We start from the raw sequence: 17878 nt of genomic DNA on the forward strand, positions 1-17878 counted from the left end.
ATAAGTCCATTTATTCTGTCTAAAAATTAAGTCCCAAACTTTGAAAACATTTTTTGTTATTCCATGTGTATCTTCATCCAACACTCTATATTTTTGTGGTACCCATATATTTTTGTGCAGTGTTGTTTTACTTATATTATTTTCCATTCGGATCCATTTTTTTTTCTTTATCTTTATTCCCCCATTCTACCATACGTGCAATAATCGTGGCTTTATAATATCTATTTATGTCCGGTGCTGCTAATCCTCCGTGTTTTTTTTCCCTTGTTATTGTGGCAAAATTCACTCTCGGCTTTTTGTTTTTCCATATGAATTTTATCAACATTGATTTAAAGATCTCAAAAAAACTCAGCGGAATTTCTATGGGTAGCATCTGGAATTTGTATGTTATTTTTGGGAGGGTAACCATCTTAAAAGCATTTATCCTTCCTAGCAATGAAAGTGGTCTTGTTATATTCTTTTTTAGGTCTGTTTTTATTTCATTTAAAAGGGGAACATAGTTAGCCATATATAGCCCCGCTACCGTAGATGTCAATTTGATCCCCAAGTAGGTCAACTCTCCACTAACCCATGTGAATGGGTACTGTTTTTGTAGCCAAAGTTCTTCTTTTTTCTCCACCCCTATATTTAAAATTTCTGTTTTTATAGGATTTATTTTGAAGTTCGAAAGTTCTCCGTATTTTTTTATTTCTTTAGCTACATTTGGCAAGGTCACTCTTGGGTTAGTTATATACATTAGGATATCGTCGGAGTAGGCCGATATCTTATGTTCTTCTTCGCCTATTCTCGCCCCCTCTATATTTTGGTTATTTCGTAGAGTAGTCAGGAAAGGTTCCAACGTTAGTACATATAGAAGTGGCGAGAGCGGGCACCCCTGTCTAGTCCCATTAAACATTTCAAAGGGTTGGCCATGCACATGGTAAACGCAGCACGAATGTGCATCCCGAATAAATGGCTATCCCCACACCCCCCTTCCATTGCGGACTGGTTCCACCGTCTTCAGAGGACGATGGAGATGGAGGATCTGATACATCAGGCGAATGACAACCCAGCTAGGTTCAATGAGACGTGGGCCTGCTGGAAACACTACACATCGACGGACGAATTTAGGCAGTTGTGTTCGTGACAACCCTACCCTTTCAAGATAGATGCCTGCCCCCCCCCCCCCCCCCCCCCGACAGGAGAAGCAACAATCCCCGGGTAGAAATTACCAAACTTGTAGGTCAGAGGGTCAAGAGGTAACCAGCAACACACGCTCCCCCCCCCCCCCCCCCCCCCCCCTATAATAGATCCCATTGACACCAAACACACGGAGGAGGCCACAAACGATGTGCTTCGATGAGACCGGCCTGACCCGGGGACCAGACGATATAAGTGACACAGCATATCACACAAAATAAATAAAAAAAAATAATAATAAAAAACATAACACTACAAAACAAGTACAGGAGTAGTATTAATATGGTTGGCTGTAAGTGAATATCTGACTATGCACTCGAACGGAGCGCCACATGTTTGCCTCGCTGTCATGGCAGCTTTGATTTACCTATGTTATGTATAGCGGCTGCGCCCGCAAATGTTGGCTCTGAGAGCACCTGTTTATTGTGAAAATCTCAATAAAAACCTATTGGAAAAAAAAAAAAAAAAAAAAAAAAAAAAAAAACATTTCAAAGGGGGCTGACATATTACCATTGACCTTGACCATTGCCGTTGGTCTATTGTACAGATTTTGAATCCAGTGTCTAATCTTGGGTCCTAATCCCAGATGTTGTAGTGTATCCATCATAAACCCCCAATCCACTCTGTCAAATGCTTTCTCAGCGTCTAATGACAAGAGTAGGACTGGGGGTTTTCCACTTTTATTTTTCTGCAGTAGTAATATGGGCCCATATTCTCGTAGATTGGCGCATATTTAATCTGGCGTAGCGGATCTCCGATGCGCACCGCCGGCTTAACTTGGAAGTTACGCTGCGCTCACGTAACTTAAATGTGTCGGCGTAAGTAGGCGCAAGTGACGGTAGGAGGCATGTGGGCGTGAAGCATTATAATGATCCGTGACCCCATGCAAATGCTGTCCAGGCCGAACGGCGCATGCTCCCGGACGTGCCCCGCCCTCTGCGCATGCGCACAATGACAATAGGCGTAAATCCCTGCTGAGTTGGGCCGGCCCAGTGTATAAAAGCCTCAGCACATCCGCCCAGCTAGTGCAAAGTGACTCCCTTGGATTTCCTGTTTTTTGGAGTTTACACTTTGCTGCTATGCCAGGCCCTAGGAAAGACCGAAGAAAAAAAAACTTCAGCCATGCTGAGAGGGCAGTTGTTGTCTCAGCAATGGAGCGTTTTGATGCCAGGCTCCATGGTGCTGATAGTGGCAGCACAAGCAAAATTAAAAAGGAGGAGATTTTAAAAAGAGCGGCGGCACAGGTCAATGCCCTTGGCCATGAGGTGAGGACCCCCCAGGACATAATAAAGAAAATGAATGACCTGCGGGGTGTGGTCCGAAATAAAATGGCCACCATTGCCAAACATGCCAGGGGCACTGGAGGTGGGCCACCCTGCCTGATCCGGCTTACAGAGGAGGAGGAAGTGATAGCCTGCTGCCTGCGGAGGGAGCAGGTGGAGGGCCTGGAGGGCCATGACTCCACTGAGCTGCCCATGAGGACAGGTAAGTGTGTTTTATCTTCTATCTGGTGTGTATCATGTTTGGGGGGGGGGCATGTGACAAATGTGTGGGACCACCAACATGTGAATTTTTTGTGTCATCCACAGGTGTGCAGGAGGGAGCTGGGCCGTCTACTGCTGGCAGTGTCTGTCCAACACCATCCCCCCAGCAGCCTGCTTCAGTGGCTGACCCCCTGGGAAGCCAACAGGCTTTTTTGGAGGGGAGTGGGCAGTCCTCCGCGCAGGAGGTGGTTGAGGAAGAGATTGCCCATGAGGAGGTGGTGGGCAATGAAGAGGAGGTGGTCCAGAGCGAGCAGGAGGTGTTTTTATTTTTAGAGGAGTCGCATGAGGTGCCCGGACCATCACAACAACACCGCATCTCCAGCCCCTCAGGGTCTTCCAACACCCTCTCCAGCCCCTCCCGTCCCATCCCCCTCATCACCAGCCCCTCAAGGTCCTCCCCCTATTCAAGGGCCCCAGCCACTCCTGTCCCCAGGAAGGCGACCCACAAAACAAGGGGTGTGGCAGGAGTCCTGCAGGAAAAGCTGGCCAGGCAGCAGGACCAGCAGAGCCGCCATATGGGGGACATTGTTGAGGAATTGAGGCGGCTGAATAACAGCCTGTCCTCCTCTGGAGCAGAGCCCGATGCTCTACAGGATGTGGCAGGAAACTCTGCAGCCACAATTACCAGCCTGGGTGAGCTGCATAACACCACAGCCGAACTTGTGGGGGAGGTCAGGTGCCTGCGGAAGGCTGTTCAGGCCCAGACTGCTTGCCAGGAGGCCCTGCTCACCCGCATAGCAGTGGCTCTAGAGGGCAGCCAGCCAGCCAGGGAGGCACCTGGGGATGCTCCTCCACCTGGGGATGCTCCTCTACCCCCAAATGAGGCTCCCCCCAGGCAAGTGAGGGCCAGGAACCTGGGCACCAGGCGCAGTCCGCGCCGGGGCCAGTGATATTTTTTTTTAAGATTTGTGCTCTGATTAAGAGTTTATTTTATTATTTATGCTCTTATTAAGAGCTTTCTTATTATTTATGCTCTGATTAAGAGTTTTTTTTTTTTGGGTGCTGCACAAAGTAGTGCATAGTACAGTGTGAATGGTGTGTGAATGTGGGGGGGTGACACTCCTGCCAGTAAGGGGTGTCACCCTCGGTCGCTGGGGATAAGTTCTCCCCAGGTCCGTGTGAAAGGTGTATGAATGGACAGCAACATCATTGGGGCCTTGACGCGGCGTTGCTGCTCCTTAGTACCGTGCGGTGTACTTCGGTCTAATCCAATGGGATGTGCATGTGGGGTGTGTGTACTAGGGATCACAGTGGTGTGCATGCGTGCATTCTCATTGTGCAATGATTAATGTTTATTTTTAACGTTTAAAGATTCGTTCCACTAGACATCTCCTGATTGCTGATCCCTCAGAAGACGGGGTACCCTCGGTTAAGGGGGTAATGTCTGGTTGTGGGGTCAGGTCATCACGTAGATCAATCTCCAGGCCCTTTCTCACTGCAAAGTTGTGCAGCACGCAACATGCAGCGATGATCTGGCACACAAAGTTTGGGGAATACAGCAGGGTACCCCCAGTCTTATCCAGGCATCGGAAACGGGACTTCAGGAGGCCAAAGGTGCGCTCCACCACTGCACGGGTGCGTATGTGTACAGCATTGTATCTTTCCTCTCCTGGGGTTTGTGGGTTCCGGAATGGGGTCATTAGATGAGGTCCCAGTGCATATGCCGAGTCACCTGGAAGGGAAAAGACAGGAGGATGTTAGTCATGCATGTGCCCCTCGTGATGTCTGCATCATGGGGGGGGACAGTCATACCTGACACCCATGTCACTCGCCAACCAGCCAGCTGTCCCCATACATGTTCTCTTCAAATTGGCTTGGGATGTCGCTTTGACGGTAGATGAAGCTGTCATGGCTGGATCCTGGGTGTTTGGCACGGACGTGCCATATGAGGCCATGGGCATCCACGATCACCTGCACATTGATGGAATGCCAGTGCTTCCTATTCATATAAATGTGCTGTGTCTCATGGGGGGGCTGTATTGCCACATGGGTGCAATCAATGGCCCCGATGGTGCGTGGGAATCCAGCAATTTCGCAGAACTCACGCATTACCTTCAGCCGCTGGACCTCCTGGGTGGGTCTGATGATGTGGTGGGACATGCGTCTTAGGATTGCAGGGACAACCTGGTGCACACATCTGCTCATGCTGGTTTGTGATATCCCAATCACGTCTCCACTTGTTCTTTGAAAAGAACCAGTGGCCAGGAAATGCAATGTTGCCAGGACCTTCACCAGTGGCTGCACTGCATGTGAGCGTTGTGTTGGGCTGGTGATGTCATCCTGCAGGGCTCTGGTAATTTCCAGAATGGCATCAGGGCTGAATCTGAAACGACGATACACCTCCACATCAGCCATGCCAAAGAGGCTAATGCGCTGTGGGTATACCCTCTCACGTGTCCTCCTACGTGCCCTCCTCCTTCTACGCGCCTCTGCCTCTTCCTCTTCCTCTGCCTCTGCATACACTAGTAGTGCTAAGACCTCGCCTGCCCCTGGCATGTTGGCATACGAATGTGTTGTCCTATAAGTGTGGTTGCTCAGCTCGTCCGGGATGGTGCTGCTGTATTTGCTTTCAAGCTGACTTACACAGGTCTGGAGCAAAGTTAACCGAGCTTTATGAGGAGTAACTTTCAGCCGGACATTCGTCTTACGCGCACAGCGCGTAGCCTACGCCAATCGCGCGTAGGTTTGGGAATCTGCTTATGTACATCATTTGCATATTTGAATACTAATTCTATGGCCGCGTAGGATGCCTTCAGCGGAAATATGCGCCTACGCCGCGTAAACCTAAACGAGCTAGGACGGACGGGAGCAGCCTTGTTTCTGGCGGATCTGGTTCTGTGACTGCAGCGCATAGATAGGACGGCGCATCTTTACACTTACGCCGCGCATCTCCATATACGCCGGCGGAACTTCTTTAAGAATATGGGCCATGGTTTTTAAGCTATTGTCTCTCCCTTCTCTTCCAGGTATAAATCCCGTCTGATCCGGGTTGACTAAATCTGGCATTAGGTTCTTTAACCGTGTGGCCAAGACTTTAGCATATAGTTTTGTATCAGCATTGAGGAGTGCTATAGGCCTATAACTGGAACACAAAGTCTTGTCTTTTCCGGGTTTTGGTATTATAGTAATATGGGCCATTAGAGATTCACGCCTTATTTCTTCATCTTCCCCTATTTTGTTAAAGTAATCACATAGTCTCTGGAATTTTTTATAATATTTAATGGTGAACCCGTCTGGTCCAGGGCTTTTCCCTGTAGGTGTTTCTTTCACTGCTCTTATAATTTCCTCCTGCGTAATTACTGCATCCAAAGCTGTCAGGTATTCTTCATGTATTTTTGGCAAATTCGCCTTCTTTAGATATTCTTGTATTTTTTCTTTTCTCTTCTCCTTATGCATATCTTCATTTTTAATTGCATATAGTGCACTATAGTATGTTTGGAATGCCGTGGCGATGTCTGCTGTTTTATTTACCATTTCTCCTTTTCCATTTTTTATCTTCTCTATATAATTTATTGACTTTTTACGTCCTAACATTTTTGCAAGATATTTTCCAGGCTTGTTTCCTCCTTTGTATCTGTCTTTTTTGAATCTATTAAACTCCTTTCTTGTTTCCTGTTCCATGAGGTCTTTCAATATTTCTCTTTTTAATATCAGAGCTTGCTGAATTTCTTTTTCCGCATTTCTTTTATGTCTATATTCCAGATCGTGGATTTCTTTTAGGATTTTTTGCATGTTAATTTCTCTTTCTTTCTTTTTTCTGGTACCAATGGCAATCAGTTGGCCCCTGATGACAGCCTTATGTGCTTCCCAGATTGTTGCTGAGCTTACTTCTGATGTATCATTGGCCTGGAAATATTGATCGATTTCCATTTTTATAATATTCTCTACTTCATGGTCTTCGATTATGTCTTCATTTATTCTCCATGCTCCTCTCCCCAGCGCTTCCCTTTTTAGTTTTATTCTCATTGTCACTGGAGCGTGGTCTGATATTGTAGCTGTTTCTATTGTTGTTTCCATAACTACATCCAAGGCTCTATGTTCAATCAATATATAGTCAAGTCTGGAGTACATTTCATGTACCGTTGAATGATATGTAAAATCCTTTACACTAGGATGTTGAATCCTCCAGACATCTACTAATTGGTGTTCAAATAATTTTCTTTTTATCCTTCTTAGTGTTTTTTTTTTCCTTGTCAGCAGTCCCGGAGGTGGAATCGAAATTGCTGTCCATGGTAAAGTTTAGATCTCCAGCCAGAATTAAGTAACCTTTCTTAAATTCGCTCAGTTCCTTTAAGATTTCTAGGAAATATTTTTTTGGATGCTTATTGGGACAATAAATATTTGCCAAGGTATATCTTGTGCCTGATATCATTCCTCTCAGGAACAGGAATCTGCCTTCAGGGTCCACCTTTCTATCTTCTATCACGAAGCCAACATTATTTCCGAAACCAATCGCCACCCCTTTCGCCCTTTTTGTAGGGGAATCTCCATAATACCATGTGGGAATCTTCCTGGAGTATAATTTAATATTAACGTCCAATGCCAGATGGGTTTCTTGTAGAAATATTATTTCTGCGCCCATTCTTTCTATTTCCCGTAGCACCATATGCCGCTTCTGTGGCGAGTTTAACCCTCTAACATTGTACGTTATAAATTTTGTCAGATCCATTCTGCTTTTTTCTTTTCTTTCCTTCTTCGATTTCTCTCTTTATACAGGGATGGAAAGGTCCCGGGCCCCGTTATGCACCAGGGGTCTCTCTCTCCCCTCATCTCTGGAGACAGCCACTTAAATAGGAATTCTTTTCCCTTTCTTCTTTCCTGGACAAACCATTCAATCCCTCCCCGAATCTCCTCCCTCCCATCCATCCCCCCCTCCCTCTTCTTCCTTAGATGTTTTAGACCCATGGTCTGTAAGCAGGTATCTATGGCCATTCCTGGCCCCCCTGCTATCCTACTCAGAGGTGGTGTACTGTCTGGCGCTATTGCCAGCTCCCCTTTATAAAAGTGTGCTTTTTTTTTATATACTTTATATTTTTTTTTCTTTTTTTTATACTGGGAATTGAAGTTTATAGAAGCAGTGGCGTAGCGTGGGTTGTCAGCACCCAGGGCAAGGCAAGTAATTTGCGCCCCCCCCCCCCCAACCTGCGGACTTTTAGCACTCCCCGAGTCCCTTCAAATACAATAGTAATGACCAACCTGATACCTATACTGACCACTATACTATATGGTCCACTACACTACACTACACTGACCACTATATTATACTGTCCACTACACTACACTGTCCACTACACTGATCACTATACTATACTGACCACTACACTACACTGACCACTATACTATACTGACCACTATACTATACTGACCGCTACACTACACTAACCACTACACTGACCACTATACTATACTATCCACTACACTACCATGACCACTATACTATACTGTCCACTACACTACACTGTCCACTACACTATACTGTCCACTACACTATACTGTCCACTACACTACACTAACCACTACACTGACCACTATACTATACTATCCACTACACTACACTGACCACTATACTATACTATCCACTACACTACACTGACCACTATACATACTATCCACTACACTACACTGAACACTATACTATACTATCCACTACACTACACTGACCACTATACTATACTATCCACTACACTACACTGACCACTACACTACACTGTCCACTACACTACACTGTCCACTACACAACACTGACCACTATACTATACTGTCCACTACACTACACTGACCACTATACTATTTTTCCACTACACTGAGAACTACACTACACTGGCCACTATACTATACTGAGAACTACACTACACTGAGAACTACAGTACACTGAGAACTACACTACACTGACCACTATACTGTCCTGCCTACAGTAACTCTCTCTCTGCCCAAATGTCTCTCTCTCTGTCCATCTATCTCTCTCTCTCTGCCCATCTCTCTCTCTCTTTGCCTCTGCCTCTCTCTCTTTGCCTCTGTCTCTCTCTCTTTGCCTCTGTCTCTCTCTCTCTTTGCCTTTGCCTCTGTGTCTCTCTCTCTTTTCCTTTGCCTCTGCTTCTCTCTCTCTCTGCCTCTCTCTCTTTGCCTCTCTCTCTGTTTGCCTCTGTGTCTCTCTCTCTTTTCCTTTGCCTCTGCCTCTCTCTCTCTCTGCCTCTCTCTCTTTGCCTCTCTCTCTGTTTGCCTCTGTCTCTCTCTTTCTCTCTCTTTGCCTCTGTCTCTCTCTTTGCCTCTGTCTCTCTCTGCCTCTCTCTCTGCCTCTCTCTTCCTTTGCCTCTGCCTCTCTCTCTTTGCCTCTGCCTCTCTCTCTCTTTGCCTCTGCCTCTCTCTCTCTTTGCCTCTGCCTCTCTCTCTCTCTTTGCCTATGCCTCTCTCTCTTTGCCTCTGCCTCTCTCTCTCTCTTTGCCTCTGCCTCTCTCTCTCTTTGCCTTTGCCTCTCTCTCTTTGCCTCTCCCTCTCTCTGTCTCTCTCCGTCCATCTCTCTCTGTCTCTGTGTCTCTCTCCCTGTGGCTCTCTCCCTGTGTCTCTCTCTCTGACGCTCTGTCTCTGTGTCTCTCTCTCTCTGCCACTCTGTCCTTGTGTCTCTCTCTCTGCCGCTCTTTCTCTGTGTCCCTCTCTTTGCCGCTCTGTCTCTGTGTCTCTCTCTCTCTGCCGCTCTGTCTCTGTGTCTCTCTCTCTGTGTGCCGCTCAGTCTCTCTCTGTGTGCCGCTCAGTCTCTCTCTGTGTGCCGCTCAGTCTCTCTCTGTGTGCGGCTGTGTCTCTCTCTGTGTGCCGCTCTGTCTCTCTCTGCGTGCCACTCTGTCTCTCTCTCTCTGTCCCGCTCTGTCTCTCTCTCTCTCTCTGTGCCGCTCTGTCTCTCTCTGTGTGCTACTCCTCTGTGTGCCGCTTTGTCTCTCTCTGCCTCTCTGTGGGTCCCTCTGCCTCTCTCCCCAGTCTGTGTTCCTCCTCACCTGCTGCTTGTCCTGCATCATGACATCAGGGTCCGGAGGATAGGAGGAGGTGGCCGCCATGTTTGTTCAGTGTGCGGCGCACTGTGATTGGGCGTATGGAGGTCATGTGCAGAGGCGGGAGTTCAGGATCACTGACAGGCCAGCCCCACGCTGCACATGACCCCCATGGCCCAATCACAGGGCGCCAGACATTGAAATATGGCGGTCGGAGCTTTGGGCGGCCGTGGACTGCCTCTCTCTCCCTTTGCCTCTCTCTCTCCCTTTGCCTCTGCCTCTCTCTCTCCCTTTGCCTCTCTCTCTCCCTTTGCCTCTGCCTCTCTCTCTCCCTTTGCCTCTGCCTCTCTCTCTCTTTGCCTCTGCCTCTCTCTCTCTCTTTGCCTCTGCCTCTCTCTCTCTTTGCCTTTGCCTCTCTCTCTCTTTGCCTCTGCCTCTCTCTCTCTTTGCCTCTGCCTCTCTCTCTTTGCCTCTGCCTCTCTCTGTCTCTCTCTCTCTCTCTCCGTCTCTCTCTCCGTGTCTCTCTCTCTGTGCCTCTCTCTCTCCGTCTCTCTCTCTGTGTCTCTCTCTCTGTGTCTCTTTCTCTGCCGCTCTGTCTCTGTGTCTCTCTGCCGCTCTGTCTCTGTGTCTCTCTCTCTCTCTGCCGCTCTGTCTCTGTGTCTCTCTCTCTGCCGCTCTGTTTCTGTGGCTCTCTCTCTCTGCCGCTCTGTCTCTGTGTCTCTCTCTCTCTCTCTCTGCCGCTCTGTCTCTGTGTCTCTCTCTCTGCCGCTCTGTCTCTCTCTGTGTGCCACTCCGTCTCTGTGTGCCGCTCTGTGTCTCTCTGTGTGCCGCTCTGTCTCTCTCTCTGTGTGCCGCTCTGTCTCTCTCTCTGTGCCGCTCTGTCTCTCTCTCTCTGTGCCGCTCTGTTTCTCTCTCTCTATGTGCCGCTCTGTCTCTCTCTCTCTCTGCCGCTCTGTCTCTCTCTCTCTGTGCCGCTCTGTCTCTCTCTCTCTGTGCCGCTCTGTTTCTCTCTCTCTCTGTGCCGCTCTGTTTCTCTCTCTCTCTGTCTCTCTCTCTCTCTGTGCCGCTCTGTCTCTCTCTCTCTCTCTCTGCCGCTCTGTCTCTCTCTCTCTCTGCCGCTCTGTCTCTCTCTATGTGCCGCTCTGTCTCTCTCTCTCTCTGCCGCTCTGTCTCTCTCTCTCTCTGCCGCTCTGTCTCTCTCTCTCTGTGCCGCTCTGTTTCTCTCTCTCTCTGTGCCGCTCTGTCTCTCTCTCTCTCTGTGCCGCTCTGTCTCTCTCTCTCTCTGTGCCGCTCTGTCTCTCTCTGTGTGCCGCTCTGTCTCTCTTTGTCTCTCTCTGCCTCTCAGTGTGTCTCTCTGCCTCTCTCCCCAGTCTGTGTTCCTCCTCACCTGCTGCTTGTCCTGCATCATGACATCGGGGTCCAGAGGATAGGAGGAGGCGGCCGCCATGTTTGTTCAGTGTCCGGCGCACTGTGATTAGGCATATGGAGGTTATGTGCAGAGGTGGGAGTTCAGGATCACGGACAGGCTAGCCCCACGCCGTACATGACCCCCATGGCCCAATCACAGGGCGCCAGACATTGAAAGATGGCGGCCGGAGCTTCTGGCGGCCGGGGACACAGAAAATAAAATTTAGGAGGACGCAGCCAGTGTGACACACACTGGCTTGAAATTGCGCCCCCCTTAAATATCGCGCCCGGGACCACGCCCCCCTGCCCCCCCACGTTACGCCACTGTATAGAAGTATATATTTTATTTTGTGCAGAAATATTCAAATTATTAGATTTAAACAAAAGCGTTTTTGCTGCATGAATTAAAGTAGCTATAAATGTGTCTCTCCAGATTTATAGCCATTCTAAAGGCAAGTGCTTGTTGGAAGATTTCTTTATGACCTGGCCTTTCTTCAATAAATGCTACTTCTGTTTGTTGGCCAAGTCACACAAGAAACAGCATCGGGTGCCAGTAATATGGTAATAGGCAGATGTCTTCCTGCTTATTCTTCTTCGGGAGACATCTATTGTACATGAAGTTTATAGATGATCATTTGACTTCCAGAAGATGGTGTAAAGTTGGTGATGTGCAGCATTTTGCCATGAGCAGGCAACTCTTGGATTTCAATTTGAATGCAATAAATACTTTTGGACTTCAGTCTTCTGGCTGATGCATCTTTTCTTCTGCTCTTTTCTGATTACTTTTCGTATCCATTCCGTGACAAAACAGTCTTATTTCTTGACTGTTGGCATGATCTTTGTTAGATTTGGCCAAAAATACAAACAAGCAAAGCTGAAAGACCTGACTTCATTAGAAGAATACATACAACCATCCCTTTTTTTTAAGCAACAAAATACCATTTATATGTTGTATTTATTTTACAGGTTAAACCTAACAAAACTGATATTTTTGTATAGGGGTTCTGCCACTACACAGTGGGCCAGATTCAGGAACATCAGCGGATCTTTGGTCCGGCGCAGTGCATCTTTTTTACACTACGCCGGACCAGCGTGGAGAGGCAGGTAGGGTATTCACAAAGCACTTGTGCCTAACTTTGCACCGGCCTAACTTAATTTCCTCGGCGTAAGTGGAAGTGGGTGTGACCTTATGCAAATGATGTTCTGAACGTGGAGCAGTGATTTACGCCCGGCGTATCTTGAACGGAGCATGCTCAGTATGTTCGTTCCCTTCTGAGCATGCTCACAACTATGCCGGCCTAACTTACAGAGATACGCCGGCCCAACTTACGCCCAGCCGATGCAAATGTACATCCAGTTTTATTCCCCCCCCCCAGGGAAGGTACATTTGCTGTGAGATGGCTACTCCCGTTCCCCACAGGCAGAGGAGGAAAAAAAACTTTAACACCCAGGAGATGTCAGCCCTCATAACAGCAATGGAGACTTATGACCAGGGCCGCCATCAGGGGGGTACAGGCAGTACACCTGTAAGGGGCCCGGGGGTCCCCAGGGGCCCATATGGGAACCCCCCTTTTTTTTTGTTTATATATTTTTTTTAATATATTTGTAATTATATTTTTTGATGGACAAGAAGGCCTGGCTTGCAGTCTCTGCTCTAATTCATTTCAAAGGTGTTCTATCGAGTTGAGGTCAGGACTCTGTGCAGGCCAGTCAAGTTCCTCCACCCCAAACTTGCTCATCCATGTCTTTATGGACCTTGCTTTGTGCACTGGTGAGCAGTCATGTTGGAACAGGAAGGGGCCCTCCCCAAACTGTTCCCACAAAGTTGGGAGCATGAAATTGTCCAAAATGTCTTGGTATGCTGACGCCTTAAGAGTTCCCTTCAATGGAACTAAGGGGCCCAACCCAACCCCTGAAAAACAACCCCCCACCATAATCCCCCCTTTCATCAAATGATTTGGACCAGTCCACAAAGCAAGGACCATAAAAACATAAATGAGTGAGTTTGGGGTGGAGGAACTGGACTAGCCTGCACAGAGTCCTGACCTCAACACCTTTGGGATCGAATATTCCGATGGACGTGTTTTGTCGTATAATCAAACCGTCTGTACGCTCCATCGGACAAAAGAGCAGAAAAACTACGTAGTTTTGTGAATGTTGGCTGAAAAAGTTCTGCCGTCTGTATGCAGAACAAGTTCACGGCAAGTGCCTTTCGGACAAAAATATATATATATCATTATTATTATCATTATTATTATTATTAAAGGGCCCAGAGGTCCCGGATGGAAAGCCCCCTTTATTTGGTAATTTATTTTTATAAAAAAAAGGGGGGTTGCCATCTGGGGCCCTGGTGGCCTCCGGACCTTTAAGGGGGTTCCCATCCGGGCCATCCGGGCACTCTCCAGCTGACTTGAGCAAGTCTGGTGCAAAGTTACCCCTGCTTTATAAAGGGTAACTTTCCGCTGCAAACCAGAGTTACACGCACCGGGAGTAGCCTGCGCCGGCAATTCGTAATTTGCTGAATCGGACCAACTCCCTCATTTGCATATTTAAAATAGAAAAACCAGGGCCGCGCTAGTTCAGACCAGCGTAAATGGGCGCCCACGCCGCACCGGCGTGGAAAGGTCCAAACGAAAAAAAAAAATCTACGTTACGGCGTAATATTGTTTGCTGAATACGGCGCGGAGATACGCCGGCGCAAATTGGCATTTACGCCGCGCATCTCAGTCTACACCGGCGGAAATTGTTCCTGAATCTACCCCAGTGTACCTTGCAATAAAGAAAGGGACGATCCTCAAAATGAACCTGTGGTTTTCTTATACAGTAATGAAACAGGTTCACTTAAGGTATTTACAAACCCTTACCTTATAAAACAACTCATTCAGTTTAGAATAGAAATAAAGGGCAAAACATTTGTGTATACATGTAAAAAATATATTACATATACCCTTATCCCCATTTCTATTAGTGATCACATAATCTTTGTTCTCGGCTGCATAAGGAGCTTACACAAGGCTGAGGACTCTCTTCCCACCCAATGGGCCAGATTCAGGTAGAGTGGTGTATGTTTAAGCGGGCGTAGCGCAGCTCATATGCGCTACGCCGACATAACATAGAGAGGCAAGTACAGTATTCACAAAGCACTTGCTCCCTAAGTTATGACGGCGTATCGTAAATGGGCCGGCGTAAGCCCGCCTAATTCAAATTATGAAGGGAGTAGGCCTGTTGTATTAAAATTAGCCGTGACCCCATGTAAATGACTTCCCGAACGAACGGTGCATGCGCGCGCATGCTCAGAATAACTTTGAATTTACGCCCTAAGATACGACGGCTCAATGGCAACGACGTGAACGTAACCTACGCCCAGCCCCATTCACGTACGACTTACGCAAACGACGTTAAATCCGACGGCAGTTCTGACGTCCATACCCTACACGACTTAGACCAGCTATTTGGTTGTTTATCTTTACGCCGGACGTACGCCTTACGTAAATGGCGTAGCTTACTGCGACGGGCGCAAGTACGTTCGTGAATCGGCGTATCTAGGTCATTTACAAATTCAACGCGTAAATCAACGGAAGCGCCCCTAGCGGCCAGCGTAAATATGCACCCAAGATACGACGGCGTAGGAGACTTACGTCGGTCGTAGAAAGCCAAAATTCAGGCGTATCTTGTACTGTGAATACAGCGCATAGATACGACGGCGCATCCGTGGACTTACGCAGCGTATCATTAGATACGCCAGCGTAAGTCTTTCTGAATCTGGCCCAATGTGTCTGCACTGGGTGCCTGAGCAGCAGTCAGCAAACATTAGCACTGTTGTATTTGATGAAGGGGGGGGGGGGGGTCTCATGCCCCTTACCCACTAGAACCTAGTCCTGCCTCCCAACACATAATGGAGCAGCAGTGGAGAAAAAGGAATGTGAGTATGTTCAGATGGGGAGGTTTAGTTAAAGTATAAAAAAAATCTCAAATTTATAGTTTTTTTTTCCCATTGATATTATTGTCATACCTGGTATACATAACATGTGTCCAAAACAAAAGTGGTACAGCTTCCATCACAATTTAGCATATCTAATTTTCTAGTTGTTCTGTTTCAACCTTTGTTACTGGCTAGAGTTGGCGCCAAGAGCACAAGTCCTTATCCTAACTGTTCTGCTAGAACACTGTTCCTCCTGCTGAAGCCGAAACCTCTGCCATATTGTGCCCATGCCATGCCAGAGGCCTCCACAAAACATTTCCAGACTTTGATCTTTATATTCCAAGCAAGGAATATCCACACATTAATTCAGTTGCTGCACTTTACTGATGGTACTCAGGAAATGGCATAACAGTCACATCACATCGATATACTGTACATTCTGCGGTATTGTCACTTGACAATACATAGTCGATCACATTTAGTGGACGATCTTTAGTAGTCACATGTGAAAGCACATGCAGCACTTTAGGCAGCCATCTCCCTCTAACGGTCTCTGCTTCTACCCAGGGTCATTAGTGCTCAGTCGAATGAGATCTCTGCAGTCACCTGTTCCATAAGTAAACCTCTTCCAGGACCCTCCAGGGGAATAGTCTCACTCATGGAACTCTTGGCCTGGCCTAAAAAGCCTTTTAGAATCCACCCTAGGCCCCACCTCCATTAGGGTCAGAAAGTCTACAGCTGACTCGACATCACCAAAAGGGCTGCACATTAAATTCAATTAATATTCAGTGTCAAAGCCAGCAGGCACGCAACATGATATAGTCAAAGACTATGGACATGATACAAGAGATGGTCAGAGACTGTGGATACAATAAAAGAGATGGCCAAAGACTGTTGATATGGTTCAAAAGATGGTCAGAGACTGCAAACATTATACTAGAGAAAGCTGGTCAGGAATTGCAGACACGGTAGAGGAGATGGTCGGAGACTACAGACATGATACTAGTGATGGTAACAGACTGCAGACATGTTACAAGAGATGGTCAGAAATTGCAAGTGTTTTATCAAGGATACAAGAGTTGGTCGGGACAGCAGACATAACATTAAAGATGGTCAGGGACTGTAGACATGCTGCAGGAGACAGTCAGACTGTGAAAATGCTATAGGAGTTGCTGGAGACTGAGGACATGCGCCAATAAAATGCTACAACTCACTGCTATAACAGGGCAATAAGGAAACACAGATTAGTGTGTGCAGGGGCCCGGAGGGCTGCAAGTTGGGTAGCAGGGATATAGACTGACATCCATAAAGCACATATGCAAATTGCATTATGTGAGCGCAAGGCCTCATGATAAATGTGGTCTGAGAGAGCAATGGAAAGCAGGTAAGAACATTGCCCCAGCCTGGAAGTTCAAGGATGCAACCTTGGAGATTTAAGGGCAGTGAAAACAGAACGCAAAATAAAACTTTTTACAGCTCATCCCCCATTGCAGCAAGAATTATTTTGTCAAACTACATTTCATTTTTATTTTTAAAAAGCCCTGTACACACTAGTGTTGAGCGGAATACGCCATATTCGATTTCGCGATATATCACGAATATATAGACGAATATTCGTGAAATATTCGCTAAAATCGAATATTCGTGATATTTTATCAAAAACTATTTTTGCAAAATTTCGCTAATGCGAATGCGAAATTGATTGCGAAATTCTGAAACATTCAATTTCACCTGCCCTTTGGAAAAAGTGTGGTTTTACGTAATGGACCTTGCAACTAACAACAAGGTATTAATAAGATAAATACATTATTATATAGATTTGAGGGTTTACTTGACCAATTTGTATATTGATTAGTTTAATAAATATTGAATAACCATAGATTTGGAAAATACAGATCTCTCCTCTAGACTGACCTGTATTGAGTTAGGTAAAGATCAACCGCACACTGGGGCCCCTGATTCTGTTGAGTTAAAAAAAAGCCAAAAACGCACAGAAACACTCCACTCTCTCTAGCCACCTTGTGAATCTGCACTGAAATACTGCTGGGAGTGATCTTATATACTGGTCGTGCAGGCAGGTTCCTATTGGTTGCTATGGAGGTTGCTAACCTCTGACAACTGTGGTAGGAGAACTCTGATTGGCTCTAATTACAAAAGAAGGGCGGAGAAAGTATTCGCGAATAATCGTAATACGAATATTCGCGATAGCGAATATTCGTCAACATAAAAGGATCGCCTCAGCTTAGCTACTCGGCCCAGGGTCTCTAATCATACCAGCAATGCTTTTAGACGTCGATGGAGATCACTAGGATGTGATCTGTTTTAAAAATAAATTTGAAAAAATTTGAATATTCGTAATAGCGAATTTTGGCCGCGATATTCGAGTTATTCGCGAATAATCGAATATGCAATATTCGTAACGAATATTCGCAATACGAATATTCGTGAGCAACACTAGTACACACGTCCAGGTTTCCCAATGGGAAAACTGCGAGGAGAGCTTTGGCTGGGAATCCCGGCTTTGTGTATGCTCCTCGCAGTTTTTCCGACGGGAAAACTGACCAAAAACCGCTGGACATAAAATAGAGAACATGCTCTCTTTTTTCCCGCCGGGATTCCCGTCTGACTTTTTCCCGCCGGAAAACCCAGCTTACGAGAAAACCCATCGGAAAAACTCAGATGGAGCATACACACGGCCGGGATTCCCGGCCATAAGCTCTCATCAGAGTTTTCCTGTCGTAAAACCCGCTTGTGTGTACGGGAGAGCAGGTTCTTGATTTTCCCATCGGGATTTCCGACGGATCTTGACCCGTCTGGAATCATAACCGTGTGTACAGGGCAAAAGG

The 17878-nt window shown here is 46.9% G+C and overlaps 1 protein-coding gene across 1 annotated transcript in view; it reads left to right on the top strand.

Annotated features, from left to right (window-relative positions):
- The window catches only part of LOC120920073 (C-reactive protein-like), a 61010-nt gene that overhangs the window by 40518 nt on the left and 2614 nt on the right, over positions 1-17878 (top strand). The gene's annotated exons all lie outside the window — the stretch shown is intronic.

The sequence above is a fragment of the Rana temporaria genome, chromosome 13 (genome assembly GCF_905171775.1).
Source record: "Rana temporaria chromosome 13, aRanTem1.1, whole genome shotgun sequence".
Classification (NCBI taxonomy): Eukaryota; Metazoa; Chordata; class Amphibia; order Anura; family Ranidae; genus Rana; species Rana temporaria.